The following is a 21,072-nucleotide window of genomic DNA, read 5'->3' on the forward strand; positions in this document are numbered from 1 at the left end:
AAAGAAAAGGAAGGAGGGAGGGAGGGAAGGAAAGATGAAGAAGGGGAACTGAGGAAGGCAGCACTGTGGATTGCTTCCCAAAGAGGCTTTGACTCTTACAACGAGACCCACATCACCAGCTCCAGAAAGCACCCATTCCACCAGCGTCCCTGCAGACAGACCTGGGGTGAGGGCAGCTGTGCCCCTTAAGCACCCCAGAGCGCTGGCAGAGGGAAGTCACGTGTGCGGGCCCTCTCCTGCCGGCTGGCCCTCCCATTCTTCTGATTTCCTCCTCTAACATAACAAGTGATTTTTACAAAGCTGATGCCACTTTCTTCCTTAAGTTTCCATAAAGAAGTCTTCAAGTCTTCCCAGAGTTCCTGTTTGCACCTCACAAGCCAAGCCTCAAAATGTCCTTCTGCCTAATTTGCTAACCCCTGCACCTGTGCCTCACCTCAGCTTAATTCTGCCCATGAAGCAAAACCCCAAAGCCCCTCTTTTCACATCTTGCCGAGTGGCTCCTGGCTTGCCGGCTCCCCCTCCTCGGCAGCCATCCCTCCCTGGATGTCACTCACTGCTTTCCCCCACTCAAGCCTGTGAACCCGAGGGGCCTGGTCTAGGCTGCTTCCGAGAGCTGGCAGATTTCAGAGGAAAAAAAACGCACAGGAAAGAAAGAATGGCAGTTTGACACTGCACTGTCACAGTTAAAACGGGCCCCGCGCGTGACCCGGGCTTGGACACCGATGCCTCGTGCCCAATCACAGCTGAGTCTGCATCTGCCACGGTTCACGGCCGCCGCTCCATGCTGGGGGACCAGATGCCTCTGTTGATGCGGCCCTCCTCCCGGCCTTCTGCCGGACGGGCGACCACAAGACAGAGCCCTGCCGCCCGTCACTGGACTTCATCTGTCTCTGCAGCCTGCCCTTTCCACGTTTTCTTTCCTCCAGCCCTCTCTGTCTCCACACCTCCACCCCAAATGACCAGAAGGGGTACTTTTCTTCTTAAAGTTTGACCTGAAGAAGCAACACAGAATAAAAGGCTAACCAGGAGGACTTTGATTTCTGCCACATGCAGGACGACACAAGAGTATTCAGAGATCGGGCCAGGAGGCCACCAGTACCCTGCCCTGTATCCCCACTAGCTTCCTGTTTTAAATGTCACTGTGGTGGTTAGGAATATTGACATTGGAGAACCAAGTTTAAACACTGGCACTTAACCTTCTGAGAAAAATTGACCTATTTTGCTGGAAGTTGGAGGCTGGGAGGAAGAGCGACAGATTTGAGACCAGCAGCTCGCTCGCTGCTGTTTCATAAACGGATTTTGGTTTTGTATTTTAAATAAGTCCTCCTGGGTGCAGTTGGCATCCTCATCTCTCTCGCTGAACCCAAGGCACATGATACACACAAGGGATGTGTAGGCATCCCTTCTCTCAAGGAGGTGAGTCCAGCACACAGAAGGAAAAGTGTTGTCCCGAGGGGCCAAATGAATTCTTATTTATCCAGGGCACACAGCAGATCAGGTGCCAGTGACAGTCACATACACTTCCTGGTGTCCTGCAGCCTGCACATTACGGAAGCATGTTCAGAGCACACAGAGTCCACCATTCTCCGGCTCCCCAGATACCGCACATTTGGCCAGAGTGGGAGACATATGGTTTCCATGGACAAACCCTCTCTGGTTTCCAAATGCAATGGCGATCCCTCCTGTGTCAGTGGTTGTCCTTGCTGAGGACTCACGTCCTCATCATGGGTCCTGGAACTGTTTGTTCCCTTCAGCTGCTGTAATCACTCCTGGGAATGCCTGGGATCTGCTTCCCTTTCTCACTTGCCCCTCCCCCAGAGGTCCTTTCCTCCCCTCCCCCCATTACTAGACACTTCTCTTTCCAAAACTGAACTTCAGAATGAGTTTTTATCTAGCAATTATATTGCAGCAGCCCCCCCCCCCATCACCACCTTATTCAAGGGGACATGCTCCTAGACTCCCAGTGGATGCCTGAACCTCAGATAGTAACAAACACTATATATATTACATTTTTTCCTATACAGATAGAACTATGATAAAGCTTAATTTACAAATTAGGTACAGTAAGATATTAACAACAACTAATAATAGAATAATTGTAGTGATATGCTGTAATAAGAATTATTTAAAATTTAGGAATTGTCTCTTTCTGGAGTTTTCATTTAACTGAACATAGGAAACTAAAATTTCAGAAAGTGCAGCCATAGAGCAGAGGGCACTGCTACACCCACAGTGGTAGGTTCCACAAGCACTAGAATCCAGCCACATCCAACAGGTCACACTAACGCCAGGATGAAATTCCAACAAGCATCCTGGGCTGGGTCTTAGGAAGAGGCAGGCAGATGAATCATGGTCTCAGCCCTCCAGAGGGTCACAATAGCACCAGAGAGATGGTCAACAATTCATGGAAATGCAGCGTGAGAAGTGGTACATGTTAGAAGCAGTATGGGGGGTGCAGAAAGGGAACAAAATTCTGCATGGTGTTGGAGAAAATCTCCACTGAGGGTGTGACATTTGTGTAGAATCTTGAAAGGGTCCAAAGAGGCTCCAAAAGTGAAGGGAGAGAAGGGGATATTCAGAAACAGAGGAAACTGTCATTCTTTTCAGCACTCAGCACATAATGGAAGCCACATGTGGTCCTAGGTGATGGAGACACAGAAGTGAATAGTCCTTGCCACCAGGGGATATGCAGAAAATAGTGGGCATGATAATATTTTTATTAATAAATATGCTGTAAATGCCTCCTAGGGATTTAACAAATAAGGTTCTAAAAAGCAGCATATTTATAATCTGATAGTTACCTAAAATAAATGTCAAATATGACATATACTTTGCTGCATTTAGTCCTTCAAGTTTCCCTGGAACCAGAGCGCACACCACACACACACACACACACACACACACATGATTCAAAGAGAATATTGTACTAATACTCCAAACATTCAAACAATATTTTTCATATATAAAGTACATGTAAAGTATCTGTGGAATGCTCTTAGTTAATTAAAGAGACATAGGTGTCAGCATAATTGAGTTTATACTCAATTATTATATCAATGTGATACAATAATATAATGTTAATGTTATAAAAGTACTTATATTGTTTTTCTGAAAAAGCCAGGTTAGTAATATTAGCAATTTTAAATAGTGATTGCAAGTACTACTTTTTCTTTTCTTTTTTTGGACCTGGGATTCAACCCAGGGCATTCAACCACTAAGTCACATCCCTTTTTTGATATATTTTATTTAAAGACAGGGTCCTGCTAAGTTGCTTAAGGCCTTGATAAATTGCTAAGTCTGGCTTTGAATTTTTGATCCTCCTGCCTCAGCCTCCCTGGTTGCTGGGATTATAGGAATATGTTACCATGTCCAGTTGATCACAAGTACTATTTTTAACCCCTCAGTCTTTATTCACATCTGAGAAAATACTTGAAGACCACCAGCAGCCTCAATGGACACTGTAAGCTCGTGGTTACCTGGCAGGTGGGCCAGCCTGAACCAGCAGATAAGATTGAATCTTCTGAGCAAGATGGGAACCAAGAAGCGTCTTTTCACCCAAGGGTAAATAAACGGAAAAATAAATAAATAAATAAACTAGACAAAACTAAAAAACAAAACAAAGGCAAGCTAATTTAAGTTATGTGTAAGTAACCAGAAAAAAAAATTAACAACCAGAAAAATATTGATGGTCACAGAGTTTAAGTTAATAAAAATAAGTGCTTGTATCTGGTGTATACGTAAGAAGCCAAGGATTTTATATTTTCTGATAGATAATTGTTTAAGAAATCAGATCCACTGGTACTAGTATGTGAAAAGCATTGAATGGAAGCTTCACAAGGTATCTTTCATGTTCTGCACCTGGCACAGACTGTGTGCTCAATGAATTAGTTGGATGAATGAATGAATGAATGAATGAATGAATGAATGAAATTCCAGCTGCTCTGGTGATTACTAAAATACATAAGACATTAAGTGTTTGGGCCGAAAAGATATGGACTAAGTAATGATTGAATAAAGTTGAGCTGCTTAATCTACCTATAAAGACTTTATATCATGGCATATCCTGTTTTTCTTATTCAGATACACTGTAAGAAAGGAAAAGAGGAGGTGGGAAAGGAAGAGAAAGAAAAGAAGGAAAGGAAGTTATTTTTAAATACCCCATTGACTCCAAATCCTCCTAGATATCCTAGAAATATCATTTTGCAAATTTAATTTTAACCTAAATTTTTTTAGCAAAAGATTTGATCAACATATTTTGGCAAGATTCATTTGCATAATTCAAAAGAACACTTTCTAGGTGCAATCTCACACGTAGGAGCTTCATCACTGAAAAACCCTATCACACGCTTTCCCGTTTGGAAATAATTTAGCATCTGAGTCATAGCTCTCTTCACATGCTTACCACGAAGTGACTCCAAAACAGGGCACACGCATTGACTAATTAATCCCCATGACAACATGGGGAAACCCTGGAAGGCTCTGAGCAGCTCCCATGCCCTGGGCAGCACCACAGTTTGACTTTTAAGAATCTTGTTCTCAGCTTTCTCTATTCAGGACCTCTTCCCTCCAAAGAAAAAGACAAAACCAACAACAACCCAAAAATGTAGTAGCTTCTCCCCACCCCACCCTGTGTGTCTCTCATCAAAAGCAGAGATGGACTATCACTGTCCCAACGCGCAGATAAAGGAATGCACAGAGATCATTGTCTTATAGCTGACAAGGGGTGTAGACAGGATTGTTCTAACCGAGGAAGATGGTTCCTGAGCCTGGTGCTGATTATCAGACTCTCCGCCTATGATTCAGCACCAAGGACACCTCCTATGATTTTGAGCATGTTAGGGACACTCTGTAACAAATGAAAGATTGGTCTAAAGACTTCAAAGAAAGCCAGTCCCCCACCAAAGAAAATATAACAACCCTGACACAATTTCAATTATAATTTTAGGCAAAAGAAAGTATATTTAAGTAATTAGTTGTGTTTATTAGTATTATATCAATCAATATTTTAATTTATTTTAATTCATTAATTTATCTTAAATAAAAGTCATGCTAAGCAAATGTCTGCTGAAATGTTTTCATTTATAGTATAAAGGAAAATAAAAAATGAAAAGCACAGATGCCCAGGTGCGTGGGACCCCCAGGAGCAGCTGACCACACACTCTCTCCATTTCACAAACAACAAGGTCAAGATAGCAGTCCATGGGTAAGGGACTGTTTCTGACTGATCACTCCCCAGTCTAAGCTTTGCTCAAATATTAGGAAATTAGCTTTATGCTAAAAAAAAATTCCATTTCTTACCTAAGATGTTTTCCCCTGACAACAACCTTTTTAATCAGTAAGATCTTGAAAGAAATCTCTTTGGAGATTTATTGTAAATCAACAACTTGCAAAACATTTTTATTCCCTTCTCCCTTCCCTTACTTCAGTCCTTTTATTGGGGGGAGGGCACTAGGGATTAAACCCAGGGATGCTTTACCACTGAGCTTCATCCCCAGCCCATTTTATTCTTTATTTTGAGTCAGGGCTTTGCTAAGTTGATGAGACTGGTCTGGAATTTGCGATCCTCCTGCCTCAGTCTCCCAAGTTGCTGGGATTACAGGTGTACACAATGTCAGACCCCACCTCAGTCTTAATGAGAGCAACAGCTTGGGAAAGAAGGATAGTAGAGTGAAACAGACATTATTACCCCATGTACATGTATGAGTGCATGACCAATGTGATCCTGCAATATGTATAATCAGAAAAATGAGAGATGACACTCGGTTTATGTATGATCTATCAAAATGTATAAATGCATTCTACTGTCATGTACAACTAATTAGAACAAATAAAAAAATTTTTAAGAAAAGATCAACAGCTTTTATTTGGGGGCCTCCTATGGGGCAAAGTGCTCTTTATATATTATCACATTAATTCTCACAGTCACTTCATAATGCATGTGATATTTATCTTATTTTTATAGATGAGGAAATAAAGACAAAAGTAGCTAAGTACCTGCCTAGAGGTACACAGTTAATAAATGGCAAAATAAGGATTCTCATTTTTTCTAATTCTGACATCCCCTCTCCTTTTCCATCAATTCCCCAAAATTAATTAACTACACATGGATCAGTGCCTATGAAAGGTAAGATCAAGGGCAGAACTGGGCTTGGGAAAGGTGAGCCACAGCTGGCCAAGTGACTCTGCATAAATAAAAACAAAGTGAGTGTTTTCAGTTTTCTCCAGTTTGGCACAAGAGATGTGAGTTTTTGGTTTTGGGTTTTTTTTGTTTTTGTTGGGTTGGTTTTGTTTTTCAAGAGGAATAATCTGAGAATAGCAGAGGCTGACAGAACCCTCATTGGAAGGAAACAAGCCTGGGACCAGAGCAGGCTGGGGTCAAGGCAAGTGGTGGCCAGTAAAGAATTCCCCACAGTGAGTCTGGCACTCTGGGTTTTCCCAAAGTGGCCACAACAATGTTTCTATGCCCAAAAGTTCTTTCACAATATTGTCATTCCCATCAAGGTGAAGAGTCCAGATAGGCACCTAGTGCTTGAGCAGGATTTTGTGACTTCTTGGAAGCATAGCCTGCATGGAAGAAGCAATGGTGCATGATTTCTGAGGCTGCATAACATGAGGTAACTCAGCCTCTGCCTACTCACTCTTGTGTTAGGCAGCGTTTTGTGGCTGGAACCAAACTACCTGACAAGAACAACTCAAAGAAGGAAAAGTTTACTTTGACTTATAGTTCAAAGGGTTCAGAGTTCAGAGGTCTCAGTCCATCATCATCTATTGCTCTGGGCCTGAGGTGAGGCAGAAGATCATGGTGGAAGGGTGTAGCAAAGTAAAGCAGCTCAGCTCACAGCAGCCAGCAAGCAGAGAGAGAGAGAGAGAGAGGAAGTGGTCAGGGACAGAGATAGTGCCCAAGGCCACACCCCATGACCTACCTAGAGTTACCTCCCAGAAGTCCATTCACATTATTAATCCATCAAATGGATAAATCCACTCATGAGGTGACGGCTCTCAGGAGCCAATCATTTCCTAAAACTGTACCTCAGAACCTTGCTGTATTGAAGACCATGCTTTCCACACGAGTTTGGGTGGGGGAGGGAGGTTCCAAATCCGCACACAACACGCTCTCTTTCTCAGAATGTTTGCTTCTCACACTTGACTGCCATGTTTTGAGAGGTTATGACAGACCAGCCAGGATCTCAGGTAACAGTCAGCCCCAACTACGAACATGCCAACCCACAGCACTCTGGCACCCTGATGCTGAAGGGGTATAAATAAATAACTTCAACAACAGTGATGATAGAAACCTAGTTATAGTTGTTGTTGGGTTTTTTTTTTTTTTTTTTTTTTTTTTTTTTTGGTGCTGGGGTTTGAACCCAGGGCCTTGTACATGTGAGGCAAGCACTCTACCAGCTGAGCTAAATCCCCAGCCCCTAAATTTTTAATTTGATTGTTCTGTAACTGGTATTTCCAAGCCTTCAATAAAAATCCACTATATAGTTTTTAAAAAGAAATTATATTTGTGTTAGGGATTCCTGAGAAATGGAGGAAGGGGACTGTGTCCATGCAGGGGAGAGAGCAGTGGAAGAGGGCAGCAATGAGGAGACCCTCAAATGTGGTGGATCAAAACCCAGGCGCCAGATTCGACATGGAGTCACTTAGGTCAAAACCTAACAAAAACAAATAAATCAACCTCATGTACACTTGACTGGTAACAAGAACTATCAGAAGAGACTCTGCCACAACCACAACTTTGTAGAAAGGCCACCACAATTTTACACAGAAAATAATTCTCAAGGACATGTGCCCAGCAACTACTCATCCATCTTGAATAGATGCCACCATTGTTATCAATCCTTGTAGCCAAAGATAACTGTTTCAAAGCAATTTATGCAGCTCTCCACATTTTGCCTTTAAAGGAATGAGACAGACATCATTACCCTATATACATGTATGACCACACACGAACGGTGTGAATCTACATTGTGTGCAGCCATAGAAATGAAAAGTTGTAATCCATTTGTGTACAATGAATCAAAATGTAGTCTGTAAAAGTAAAAAAATATAAAAAATAAAAAGATACTGTAATGCAAATAAATAAATAAAAAGCTTTGTCTTTCTTTCCTTCCCCCAATACACCTATGGTTTGCTATGACAGGCATATTCTCATTGCAATTTTCTTTCCTGAATAAATTCATTATCTTGGGAGAATCTCTCTGATATTCTAGTTCGACTGTGGGGAAAGAAGTTACAGGCATTAACCGGTAGAATGTAAGCTCACTATCATGTGAGCTTACAATACGCCAGGAATCCTTAGAAATACTGAGAAAGGGACTAGATTTCTTTTGAAAATAAGTCTTTTAAATCACTGCTTAGGATGCAATATTCTAAAGGTTCCTGTTAAAAAGAGCACAAAATAACCACTAAATTACAAGGGATTCATGAAACTTATTAAACAATATTAAAAATAGGTTACAAAATGTATGCTTATTTCTGTCATGTGAAACTCTGGATTCAGGCATCCCTGTATCAATTTGGCTTCTCCAATATCACCGAGGGTCTAAGTTGCTTCCAGTTTTCTACTCTTCCATTTCTAGGGCATGGCCCTCATCCTCACAGTCACAATAGAGCACCAATGATGACATCCACATTCCAGGTAGCAGAAGGGGAGGAAGGGGAGGAGGGGAGGGGGCCAGAGCCAGGTTTCCTCTTAAGGATGATGCTATGATTGCATTATGGTTTGTCCTCTCCAAAACTCCTGTGGAAATTTAATCCTCATTATGAGATACTAAGAGATGGCACATTTAAGAGGTAATTAAAGGTCTGAATAGAATAATCCGCCCATGTAACTACTGTATTAATGGGTTATCTCCAGAGCAGTTCTGCTAGAAAAGTCAGTTTGGCTAGGTTTCTCCCATGCTTCTGTCCATCACCATGTAAAGTCTTGGGACTCTGCCACCTAAGCCCTTACCAAACGTGACCCCTCCACCTTAAATCAGAACCATGAGTCAAAATAAACTTCTCTTATAACCTACTCAGTCTGTGATACTGTCTCATGAGCAACAGAAAGTGGACTAATACAGAGTCGTTTCATTACAAGTTGTTTCATTCCTCTTGTTAAGTCCTGACCAACGGGCCAGAAACGGGCCACATGACCACACCGGCAAGCAAAGAAGGTTGGAAAATGTAGTCTTAATTCCAGGCAGTCATATACCCCCTGGAAGTCAGGAGTTCCAAGGGGGCAAGAAATTCAAGATGAGATAACCAACAACCTCTACGGTGGCCAGGAAGATGTCTGCCAAGGCCACAGCAGGGTAAAATATCAGGGTGGTGTTTCACATGCAGCTCAGCCCTCATCCTCTCAGTCTCACCTCACTCTCTGCAGCCAAGCCAATATCCTTGAGTGTCTCCTGTTGTTACGGGGTTGCAGTTCTTCATCTGGAATGGCTGTTCTCAAACCTTTGTTTTCTAAAACCTAAAGTACCTCCAAAGTCTTTAAGTAACCTAGAAAAACCAATGAAATATTTTCAAATGATAATGTAATCAATGTTTCTTAAACTGAAACACACACACACATATGCACACTTCTGATATAAATATTTATCTTAAAGCACTTTTAGAAATAGAGTGTTGTTAGATAAAGGGGAGTTTTTTCCCTTTTAATTCCTAAGTAATTTTTATGCTACTATAAATAAGACTGTTTTCTTAATTTCCTTCTCTGAAAATACATTGCTAGTGTATAGAAGAAAAAAAAAAAAAAGAAATAGAAGAAATGTCACCAAGTCAAACAATTGATAAGTGAGGGTCAAATTTCACAATGGTAAGAACCGCTGTTCCAGGGATGTTCCAGATGCCAACAAGACTGACCAAATCAAAACTTCACATTTGAAATTTCTGGTGGCTGTTTTGTCTTTGACCTTTGTGAATTTTGATTCAGTCACCAGTCTAATTTGCCCATAGGAGAGAAGAAAACGTAATAAAGTCAAATCTTAGAAGAGCCATACCCCTAAAGACACTGCTCTGCAAAACTTGGGAGCAGGGTCAGAAACAACCAAAAACCACCACGGGAGCAACTGGAGCTGTTTTAGTGGACTCACTCTTTTTAGGGTCAATGTCAGTCAGAATTCATAGGGTTCTCTTGATGGCGATGCATGGAAGTGATTTTCTTGTTACTTCAAAAACCATCACATCTGCTAGATGCTGTTAACACTTTGAAATAGACCTAATATAGTTTCATCAAAATCCCCCCCAAAATTGTATTTACTTCCATTTCTATCAAATTCATGTCTACCCAACTAAAATTAGGCAAAATTCATCAAGATGGTGTTACTCTTGCCAGACACCCTCTTGACAATGTGACTGTAACTCCGAGCCTCATTTGACAGGTTACCAAGAAATGGACATAGTGTTAAGAAGTATGAACTTTAAAGTGGTTGATTAAAAAATAGCAGACCAGTCATAAAAACAGACCATAAAATCCTGGCTCAGAGGCATCCCAGGGTTGAATCAAGTGAAGAATAATCCAGAGGAACTTAATACTATACCACATTTAGAAACATCAAGAAAAATCTCGAGGATTTTGGAGACTTCAGAGTTAACCTCCATTTTGGAAGCTAGGCATTTTTGCATGGACTCTCTGTTTCTTAGAGGCACCTTAAACAACCAGGCTAGGTTCAGTGACAATTGAGAAGACACATTCATCAAACACATCAACTGCAAGTGGCTGGAAAAACATGGTTTGTTCACACCAAAACTCACCTTAAGTCTTAATTCCTGGAGGCAGCAGAGTTGGGAGGCCTGATGGGAGATGGTTGGGTCATGGACTGGAGCCCTCATGTAAGGATCTATGCCTTTCTCACAGGAATGGGTTAGTCACAGCAGGAGCTTGGCCCCTCTTTCTTTCGAAGGTACCCCCTTTCCCTCCTACTTTCCTCCATGCCCGGAGCAGCAGGAAGCTTCCACCAGAACATGGCCACCAGCTCATCTTGAACCTTCAGCCTCTGGAACTGTTAGGCAAAAGAAATCTGGTTATTTTCTTCTTTTTTAAATGAATTACCTCATCTCTGAATTTCTGTTAAATCAACAGAAAACATGTTCTATTTTTTCATTATTTCCATTTATTTTTTATCCACATTATTAAAATAAAAGAAGCAACTTATGCAATCCACATTCCACCCATCTAAGCTTCCCTCCCATGAGTTCAGGGTTGAAATAAGACTCCATTCCCATCATTACTTGCAACCCATAGGACACATTTGTAGTCCCTCCTGCTCTTTCAGACAGAATTGGAAGGAACTGCTGTGAATTTTACAGAAGTCACTGCTCTGTGACAAAGTTCACGGCTCCCTGCACCACCTGCCTCCGACTCCCACCAGAAGCCATCATTCCTGATTAAAGCAAACACTGTCAATTCGGCCGCGACCCAGGTCGTTCCAATCCCTTCTGAAAACATTGCCAAAACAGATTTCTGATTGGGTCACCTTAGGTCACAGTATCCACGGGTGGACAAAATGTAGTAAAATTTTTATGGGCCACTTGAGACCTATCCGATCGGCAAGGAACAAGCACTGTCCAGAAGAGCGCAGTTGGCTTCAAGTCTTTCAGAAACTCCTCAGCATATGGAAACTTCCCCAAGATTTCTCTGGCCTCCTTGGCAGCCCGTTGCCCCACCCCCACCCCTCCTCTTGTCAGCCCAGACAGTGCAACCTATTCTCTTTCAGCTCCATGCCTCAGGCAGAACAAAGGAACTTTCAGAGTGGGTCCTTTTCCTTTGTTAGAACCCCAAGGAGATCTTCAAGGAAGAGGGGGCAGGTGTTGGGGGTGGGCAGTACCCTTTCCGGGAATATTATCTTTAGCAAATGCCCATCAGCCCCCAACAGGCATGAGTTAACTTTGAGGAACAATATGCACAAGTGTATAAAGATACAGGTACACATTCCATCACGAGGGCCCTGAACATTCTGCAAAGAGATTGAGACCCCACCTTGTGGTGCTGGGAGCCACCGAAGGTCTCAAAGCAAGGAGCAAACTGTCCTCAGTGTCAAATGAGTTTGGGGACTTCCAGATATTGCAAAGTGACTCCTGAGAACTGATCAGCTTCCCCATGCCCACGGGGATCACCTGGTGGAAGCTTTAGTTTGGAAACCATGGATGCCTAATCCTAGTTTGTCCCAGCTCTCTTATATGCTGGGTCTTGGATCTCTTCTCAGAGCCTCAGTTTCCTCATCAATAAAATGGGAAGCAATTATGTGCCCATCCATGCATAAAAATTTTAAGTGATATCTGAAGGAATGCTAAGTTACGCCTTAGGCCTCAAAATTCACTTGACGTCTTTTCAGAAGAACAGAGACATTCCAGAGCCTCAGTTTCAAAAGGAAAAGTCCCAGCTCCTTGAGAACCATCCAGAGAAAGGCAGCTTCCCCCATCACTATGGACTGAGCCACAGAGGAACTTCCTGTTTCTAAAGAAACGTTTTGACTTAAGGTCTGGCATATATTGTGTGTGTAAAACATATATTTACCTGTATGTAATTATTATATAAATATATAATTATATATATAAATATAATTTGTAATCATTCTATTTCCAAAATGTTTTGATTTAGGATGTGGCATAATACTGTATATGTACTCTATATATAAATAATTACATGTTGTATTTATTATAATATATAATATATCATTCTATATAGGTTATATGTAATTGTTATGATATAAATATATAAAATGTATATATATACAGTATATATATGTGTGTGTGTATACATATATATATATGTATACACACCTAAATTGCCAAAGATGTCTCACACATGATCTTCCACAAGTATTTTCCTAAGTACTCCTTCCATTGAGAGAGGGCATATCTGTGCCAATTTCCCTTGAACTTAGGCAAACTTGCAACTCATTTTGTAACCAACAGCCTGTGATGGAAGTGATGCTGCATGACTTTTAAGACTGAGTCATAAAACATGAGTCAGCTTCTACCTTTTCCCCTAGAGCACTTGTGCAGGGCCCTGGGACACCATGTGCAAAAGGGTCACCAGGCAGCCATGTTGGGAGGAAGCTCAAATCCCACTCTGGAAAGACCTCCCAAGAAGACATGTGAGAATATAAAGAGGGAGAGAAGCAGATGTACGGGCAGCCCTCAGATCCCTGATTTCTAGCGCTGGCCACCATCTGAGTACAACTGCATTAGAGACTCCAAGCCAATCCCCCAACTGTGCCTCTCCTGAATTCATGATTGAAAACAAGTATAAGAGGTTTAGAAAAAAAGATGGCTATTGTTTAAGTCAATAAATTTTGGGGTGATTTGTGGCATAGCAATGGTTACTGGAATAAAGGCAAAGCCACAGGTTGATACAAGGACCAAAGATGTCTGGGAGGTGAAGCTCTGGGGATGCCACCTGGTTCTGTCTTCTCTAACCAGTCACCAGGGGCTTCCTTCCTCTGTTCTTCAGGGTTGACACGGTAGCCTGCCTGGCATGTGGGCTTCCTGGCTTATAGCCACTTGAACTGGCTCTCCAGCTCTTCAGAACCAGCACCTATGAATTAACAATTCGCCACCATCTTCCCCAACCCATCTCCATCCCAAAACTTACAACAATGACCTTCAAGCCTCAGGCACATAAAACCCACCTATGTATGAGTTTTACACTCCATCCAACCCTGACTCTGCCAGATTCTAATTCAGCAGGTTTAGATGGGAGCCAGAGAGTTCAGGTGGAGAAATTCATCCAAAGATCAGAGAGTAGAATGTGAGTCCAAGCCCCAAATACAAACTCCAAGGAGCTGTGTGGAGGCTGGTGGCTCTTACACACTTACAATGAGGATGTATTTTTTCTGGGCTCATTCTGAAGCCACAGAGTGTATATTCTCCCACAAAGTTTTTTTCTAAACAAACCAAAAAAAAAAAAAAAAAAAAAAGAAGAAGAAGAAAAAGAAAGGAAAAAACCTTGATGGAAGGAGAGTATTGCTCTGGTGCTAAGCCTGGCAGAGGCCAGAAAATCCAAAGCTGGGAGCATCCGGCAGCTCTCCCAGGACATCTGGGACATCTTGGACTGACGGCTAGGGAAATGGGGTCACCAACTGCTCCAGGAGCTTGCTCTGGGTGGACCCCTCCCACCCCTGACCCCCGTGCCTCCAGCCCACCCCCACTGGTTATTGTGCAGTGGGAGATTGCCAGTTCCCCCAGCAGGTTGGAGCCCAGGGCTGTCCCCCTTTCCTGTTGCCTGGCCCCTGACGTGCTTCTCACTTGGCTCCTCTCTGTGGTTCCACGTTCAGTTCACACACCCACAAGGCTTCGTTTTCCTGGGTCTTCCTATTCTCTCCATCTGAGACCAGCTGCTCTGATATTGTATTTTTGACATGTCAAAGTGCTCATTTATTCAACGTAAGCGTGTGGAATACGTCAGCCTCGTCGTAAACCTGCTCGGGTATCCCTTCCTTTTTTCTACTTCCCTAATATTTCAGTCTTCAGAAAATAAAAGCAGTTCAGACCTTGCTCAATTTCTGAAGCTGAGATACTCTGTTCGCCATTAGACATCTATTTCTCTTATACAGAGTTATACTTTTTCTTCAGATATATGGATCCTGATTCCACCAGCCAGAGATAATAAGATGATAATTTTAAAATTTAAGCTTGCTGAAGGGAAAGACCTGGTCCCCTTTTTCTATCCCTTCCAAGCCATCTTGTTCACAGTGATGGAGGGACCTGGTGCCTGGTGATGTATGACACCTGCCACAGATCAATCTTGTCGCTGATTTAGCTGGGGGGCCTCTCGGAGCTTTAGAATCATCACAGGTAAAATCAGAATGATACTTCCCACCTAGCAGGAGTGTGGAGAAAATTCAGTATGATCCTGTGTGCTTCACACTGAACACAATTCCCGACACATGCTAAGTGTTCAGTGAATCACTAACATTGAGGCTAAGTTGTGTCCCCCCCAAAAGGCATGTCAAATGTCATCTGGCCACTGTGAATGTCACCTTATTTGGAAATAGTGTCTTAGTGCAATCAAGTTAAGATAAAGTCATATTGGATTGGGGGTGGTTAAAATCTAATGACAGTTGTCCTTGTTGAGAAAAGGAAATTTGAGACACACAGAGGAAAATGGCCATGTGATAAGACAGCATTTAAAAATTTTTTTAAATTTATTTGTTGTACATGACAGTAGAATGCATTTATGCATTTTGAAAGCTAATATACCAATAGAGTGTAATTTCTCATTTTCTGATTATACATATTGTATTTTTCTACAGAACATCCTAGCTCTTTCTCTTTTTTAAAAGAGTGTGCTAGTCAGTTTTCATCACCATAACAAAATAACTGCGACAGCCAACTTAAAAAAGGGAAAAGGTTTATTTTGGCTCATGGTTTCAGAGGTTTCAGTCTATGGTTGGTTGGCTTCTTTGCTTTTGGTTCTGTGTCAAGGCAGAACATCACGACAGAAATGCATGGCAGAAGAGACAGCTCACCCCATGACTGAGACACAAAAAAGAGGGGAAGAGACCAGGGTCACATAATCTCCTTCAAGTTCACCCCTGATGGTCTAAGATTTTTCACTGGCCCACCCTCTTGAAGATTCCATCATCTGCCAATAGCACCATTGGCTGGGGACCAAGACACAGTGGCCGTTGGAGGATGTTCCAGATCCAAACTATAGCAAGGAGCATTCCCATTTCTTTGCTCTCATAAGCAGGGTTTCTGTAACAGAGCCCTGAAGGTGAAATTTCTCTGGGTCAAGGAATGTGTCCATTGCTTTTCTAATTCTCCACTCCTTTGCTTATGCTCACCCATGAATCCTACACCTCAAACAAACATAACCGATTTGTCTCCGGGACCACTCAGAGGCTTTGCCTATGTTCTTCCCACTGCCTCCAATGCCTTTTCCCTCATTCCCAGCAGTCCCAACCCTGACCTCCCTTGAGCTCACCCGCTGGAAGAGCCACCCTGCTTCCAGGAAGCCATCGTGATTCCTCCCTACCAGCATTGGCCCTTACTTTCTGTGGTCTGAGGCCCTTGATTTGGTCCCCCATCTATCCTACTTTGTTATTGCTGCCATCTCTCTGCACAGGTGTTTCTCCTCTTCTGGGAGCAAAGTTTCCACGTCATGATCGCTCACCTCGTCCATTAGACCGTAGTGTGTGCTATATCTGGCCAATTCCAGGAACCATGTTCTTCTTGCACACTCACATCTATGACCTAGGAAAGGGTCTTATGTTTCATAGCATGTCACAGCTTAATTGGCAGCTTTCTTTCCAGAGCTTCTTAAATAGTAGCATGGCTGACAGTGATGGGTCTTAGGTTCCATATAATACAGGAGGAGATGTTCAACTGATGTTTGCTAAACTGCCTGAGTTTAAATCACATTAAGTACAAGAGGGACTCTGGGCCCACGTTTCACTGTGACTCGGGCTTTCCTGGAGTCCCTCCGGCCCTCGGCTGTCTATTTGGTTGGTGATGGGTATTCCTGCAAGTCTTCACGACTCCGAACCAGTCTGATCGGCTACTCTACAGGACATTCTTGTCTCCCACAGAATCCCTGTGGCCTCCAGCAGCAAGCTCAGTAGTGGGTTTTACCTTCCTCTTTGTTTCTAGCCTCTTCCTCCCTCCCTGAAGTCCCCCCAGATACACCATCTACACCCAAATCCTTCACTCAGGCTCTGATTCTGGAGAATGCAACTAAGATGGAAGGAAAAGATGGTGAGATCAGGGGCTGGGGCAGTGTGCCTGCTCTGGACCAAGGAGGGAAATATCCCCAGGGTCTGTGGCCGGGGAAGGGAGAGTCTACCGTCACCAGTAGGAGCTACGCTTCCATATCTGTTCCTACCTGCCCTGCTGGCAGGGTGGAGAGCAGGATTTACCTAGACCTGTGACAAGTGACTTGTGGCCCTGTAACAGGGCACTTATGGCAAGCCCATCTCTGGGAGAGCAGGACAGGAGGAACCAGGCCTGATCTGGGAGGCAGGGAGCTGGAGAGAGGAGAGCAGCACAAGTGCTGGGAGCAGATGGGGCTTCTTGGACACCAGTGCTAATTAGCCACTCATCAGCTCAAGGCTGGGGCCCTAGCGTAGTACCCACGGCCCCCAGGGACTGTGCACACATGGCTGTACCTGGGTAAGGGCTCACTAAACTGGCAGTCTAAGCTGGAGACCCCAGCCCTGAGAGAAGAAGGAAGGGGGGGAGCGGCCATCCTGGGGACAGGTCACTACTCCACTCCCCAATATAGAAGCCACTGCTCTCCCCTGGCCAGAGGGCAGCAGCTTCTAACACAGATCCATGCTTCCTAGACAGCAGATGCCAGGGACCCAAGGACAGGAACAGAGAGAAAGGAGGGCAGGGGAAAGCAAGAGCCAGGGACCCCTGCCTAGGGAGCTGCCGCTAGGGCCCACCTGCCCTAGACCTAAGGACCCCGAACAATAAACATGAACTCTCAGAGACTGAGAGACCATGTGTGTGTGTGTGTGTGTGTGTGTGTGTGTGTGTGTGTGTGTATGTGACAGACCTTGGCAGCTTTTCAGTCACTTCATCTCCCAATCCAGACAGCTGGTGGTACCTCCCACCTCTCAGGGAGCCCCACGGGGACCTGTTCATTCCCTGAGTCCCTGAGGCCCTGCCTCCTCCCAGCCTATCCTCCTGTGTTCCTCTCTCCTTCTCTCAACTTCCACGAACAGAATTCATTTTAAGCGTCTCTGCTACCAAGCCAGGGCAATGCGTACCAGGCTGGGGAGGAAACTGAAGCCTTTCACAGGCGATAAGTGCGTCCAGAAAGGCATCTTCATATCCTTGGGTTTTTTAGGTGAAAGCACCTAAAATTTGTTGTATGCCATAACCTCAAATTATTTTATAATCAATACTTGAAATTTAACTGGGATCAAGATTCATTTTTAAATGGCAGACAAGAGCAAGAAGTAGCTCCCAGATGCAAAGCGACCATACACACCTCTGCCACAGAACTCCTCAAGTTGTTTTATTTGAATCTGTATTTGTGTTTGTATCAAAGCCAATTTGCCTCGTTCTCTCCCAGTCTGGGTGTTTTATCTGAATCTCCAATGCATAGCACATTCCTGACTTAGAAAAGAAATTAGTAAATATTTGTTGAATAAAGAAATCTTCTATTCAAAACAGAGTCCCAGATCACAGAAAGAGACTAGCTAAGGTATGCATGCCCTTTAACACATGAGGCAGGCTGTCTCAAGTAGTTTGTTAATAGTAACAAAATAATGCTGGAATTAACATCAAACCATGAGCCAGGATCCAAAATAATTCGCCTTCATTCTATATTATTATGTTTTAAAATGTCCTCTTTTACTTTCAAAGCTACTGATGAATGATAAAATACAAAGTCTGGATTTGCTTCAAAATATCTCAGCAGACTAAGATTATAGATGAAACAAAAACTAGTGGATGGGTACATAGGAATTCATAAAACCATTCTCTTACTTCCAAAAGTATATTTTAAATTTTCCATTGTAAAATGTCGTTATTACCTCTATTCTAGGAAAATCCTAATTGTAATAAAGCAAAAATTTTAGGGAAAAAAAAAAGAAGGAAAATAGTCAACAGCTCACAAGGTTGGTGCATCCTGTTAGCACCTGGATGCTCAAATGTGGCTCCATGGGTGCAGTTGAAGAGGTATGATGTTCATGAAGCCTGCGTTCAAGGGCACTCTTTGCCACTACCTTGTTGTTCTGCAAATATATGCCCAAAGCCACCAAAAATGAGTAATAGTAAATGATATGCTTCTTCATTGACTTCTTCAATGTGAGACAGAAGAAGAAAAAAACCAATTTTCCAGCCCTGATTTCTATTTTTAAGGAGAAACAGGTTTTTGCATGATAGGTCTATTTGCACTGCCTGCTTCCTTTAAAGCTTGTAAAGGGACTTTCCTGCAGATTTCGCAGGCAGAAGGGAGTTCTGACCTCCCTGGGTGGCAGTGGTGGGCACCTCCGCCATCTTTTGCAAATTGAGCACAAAGGGACTCAATGCACATGAACAGATCACCTTACCGAGAGCCCACCCAGCACTGAGAGCAAAGAGCAGGTGTGCGGGAAGTCTTGGACCTGTGCAGTAGTCGTCAGTGTGCCTTCAAGAACCGCCTGTCAGACTATGTAAGCTTTGCTCCTCACTTCCTGGAAGAATCAGTCTGGGAATCCTTACCTGTGCATTGTTCACCCCCCGTGCTTGAGCATAAGTCCCAGGAAAGCCCCTTTGGTATGGAATTGCTTGCTTCTTTGTGATATTTACCTGGAATAGAGCAAAAGAACCCAAGGCTGAGGGGTAACACTAAGAGCTGATAATACTAAAAACTGGAACCGATTTAAAAGAAAAAAAAACTAGTAAATAATCTTTAAAAAATGTTTCAATATGTGACTGGGATGGTTTGAATGTCCCCATCAAAACTCATGTTGAAATTTAATCTCTATTGTGAGGTATGAAGAGGTAGGACAGTGGAAGACCTTCAAGAGGTGACAAGATCAGGAGAGATCTACCTTCATGAATGGATTAATGAACTAATGGGTTAATGGGTCCCATCAAGAGTAGGTCTATTATAAAAACCACTCTGACTCTGTCTCTTGTATGAGCCCCCTGGCCATGAGATGCCCTCTGCCGTGTTATGATGTAGCATAAGGCCCTCGGTAAGAGGTGCTCAACATATTCTTAGGCTTCCCAGCCTCCAGAATCAGAAGCCAAATAAACTTCTATTCTTTATAAATTTCCTTGTGTCCACTATTCTGTAATAGCAACAGAAAATGGACTAAAACAATGGCTCTTGGGAAAGCTTTTCTCAGAGTGGAAGAGAAGACAGTAACAATGTCTAGCAAAGTTCCATTCTTTCAAGATTCTTATACAGGATGCGAAACACAGGAGGCAAACACATATCTTTTGATGATGCTGTTCAAGATGTTAAGGAGCATCTTCCATGTTTGGGTTTGTAGGATGCTCGGTTGGGCATATTTGCAAAGATTTTTATTCTGTGCCTTTCTTGTGCAATTTGGAAATTCCATTCTAAAAATAACTTAAAGTGCCTAGAAATTTAAACTTTGATTATAATTTCAAAAGGCAGCTAAAAGCCTAAATATTTACTATTTAAATAATATTCAAGTAAGTGTCATTCATCTGAATGGCAAAACAAGTAAACATTTGGACATTTTAATGGGCTCCCAAACACTTCCCAAAAGATCAGACTGTCCCATCAGAGATCATCAGTAGATTTCTGAGAGTGTACTGTTAGTCACATAACCTGTCTTCAGCCTGGGATTTGAGTAAGCAAATAGTTCCAGAAATGCTGAGACTTTACTTTCAAATGCATTCCAAAATGCACCTTGGGAATTCAGTGCAATGAGTATAATATTTTTGGAGAGGGGAACCGAACTTAAGCAAAAAATAGTACATATTTTTTGTCATTGAAACAGAAGTGATAGAGAAAGAGCTCAACTCCAAAGGGCAGACCTAAAATTTAAAGTCATTTTTAATTACACTCCATATTAACAAGATATGTATATGTTTTTAAATATATACAGATGTAATCACAAAATAACAAATACTTATTTGCCAATTTTAACAACCATTTACTGAGTACAAATATAAACTATCTCATGTAATCCTCAACTCTGCTGTCTCAGATGGTCACTGGCATAATTTAAGGCTAAAGACATCAAAGCTTAAAAGGTCACACAATGTAACCAAGGTCATGCATTCATTACAGAACCCCTGCCCCCACCACCCAAATTACCTGCTGTATTCGAAGTCGAGGTTCCATCAAAGGCTGGAGCAGACAGGGCCTTTTGATAGAAATTAAACGCAATAAACATGACCAAGCAGGTACTGACCGTGAAGCACCAGCAAATGGTACCCAAACGTCGCCATTGTCTTACCCAACCCACAGGGCAGCTGTGGTCAGGCCAATACCTCCAATGCATCTTCTAGACTGGTTTAGAAGAATCTACCTCTAGCTCTGCATTTGAGAATGGTTATCATCTCCCACTGCTCAGCCCCAGGCCTGCAAATTCTCCAAACATACTGTTTTCTGATCCCAAAGAAGGGACCTGGAGGCCTCAATGGAGAGTTGGGATGTTTTGT

General features: G+C 42.8%; 1 long non-coding RNA gene across 1 annotated transcript in view; it reads right to left on the reverse strand.

Moving 5' to 3' along the window:
- LOC124992445 (uncharacterized) overlaps window positions 1-10,860 on the reverse strand; it is a 64,290-nt gene extending 53,430 nt beyond the window's left edge. The window contains exons 1-2 of the long non-coding RNA XR_007110126.1: window positions 10,747-10,860; window positions 9,360-9,492 (exon numbers count right to left, since the gene is read on the reverse strand). This is a non-coding gene — a long non-coding RNA (uncharacterized LOC124992445). The remainder of the gene's footprint in view (window positions 1-9,359; window positions 9,493-10,746) is intronic.
- Window positions 10,861-21,072: the final 10,212 nt, after the last annotated feature.

Source organism: Sciurus carolinensis, chromosome 9 (assembly GCF_902686445.1).
Source record: "Sciurus carolinensis chromosome 9, mSciCar1.2, whole genome shotgun sequence".
Taxonomy (NCBI): Eukaryota; Metazoa; Chordata; class Mammalia; order Rodentia; family Sciuridae; genus Sciurus; species Sciurus carolinensis.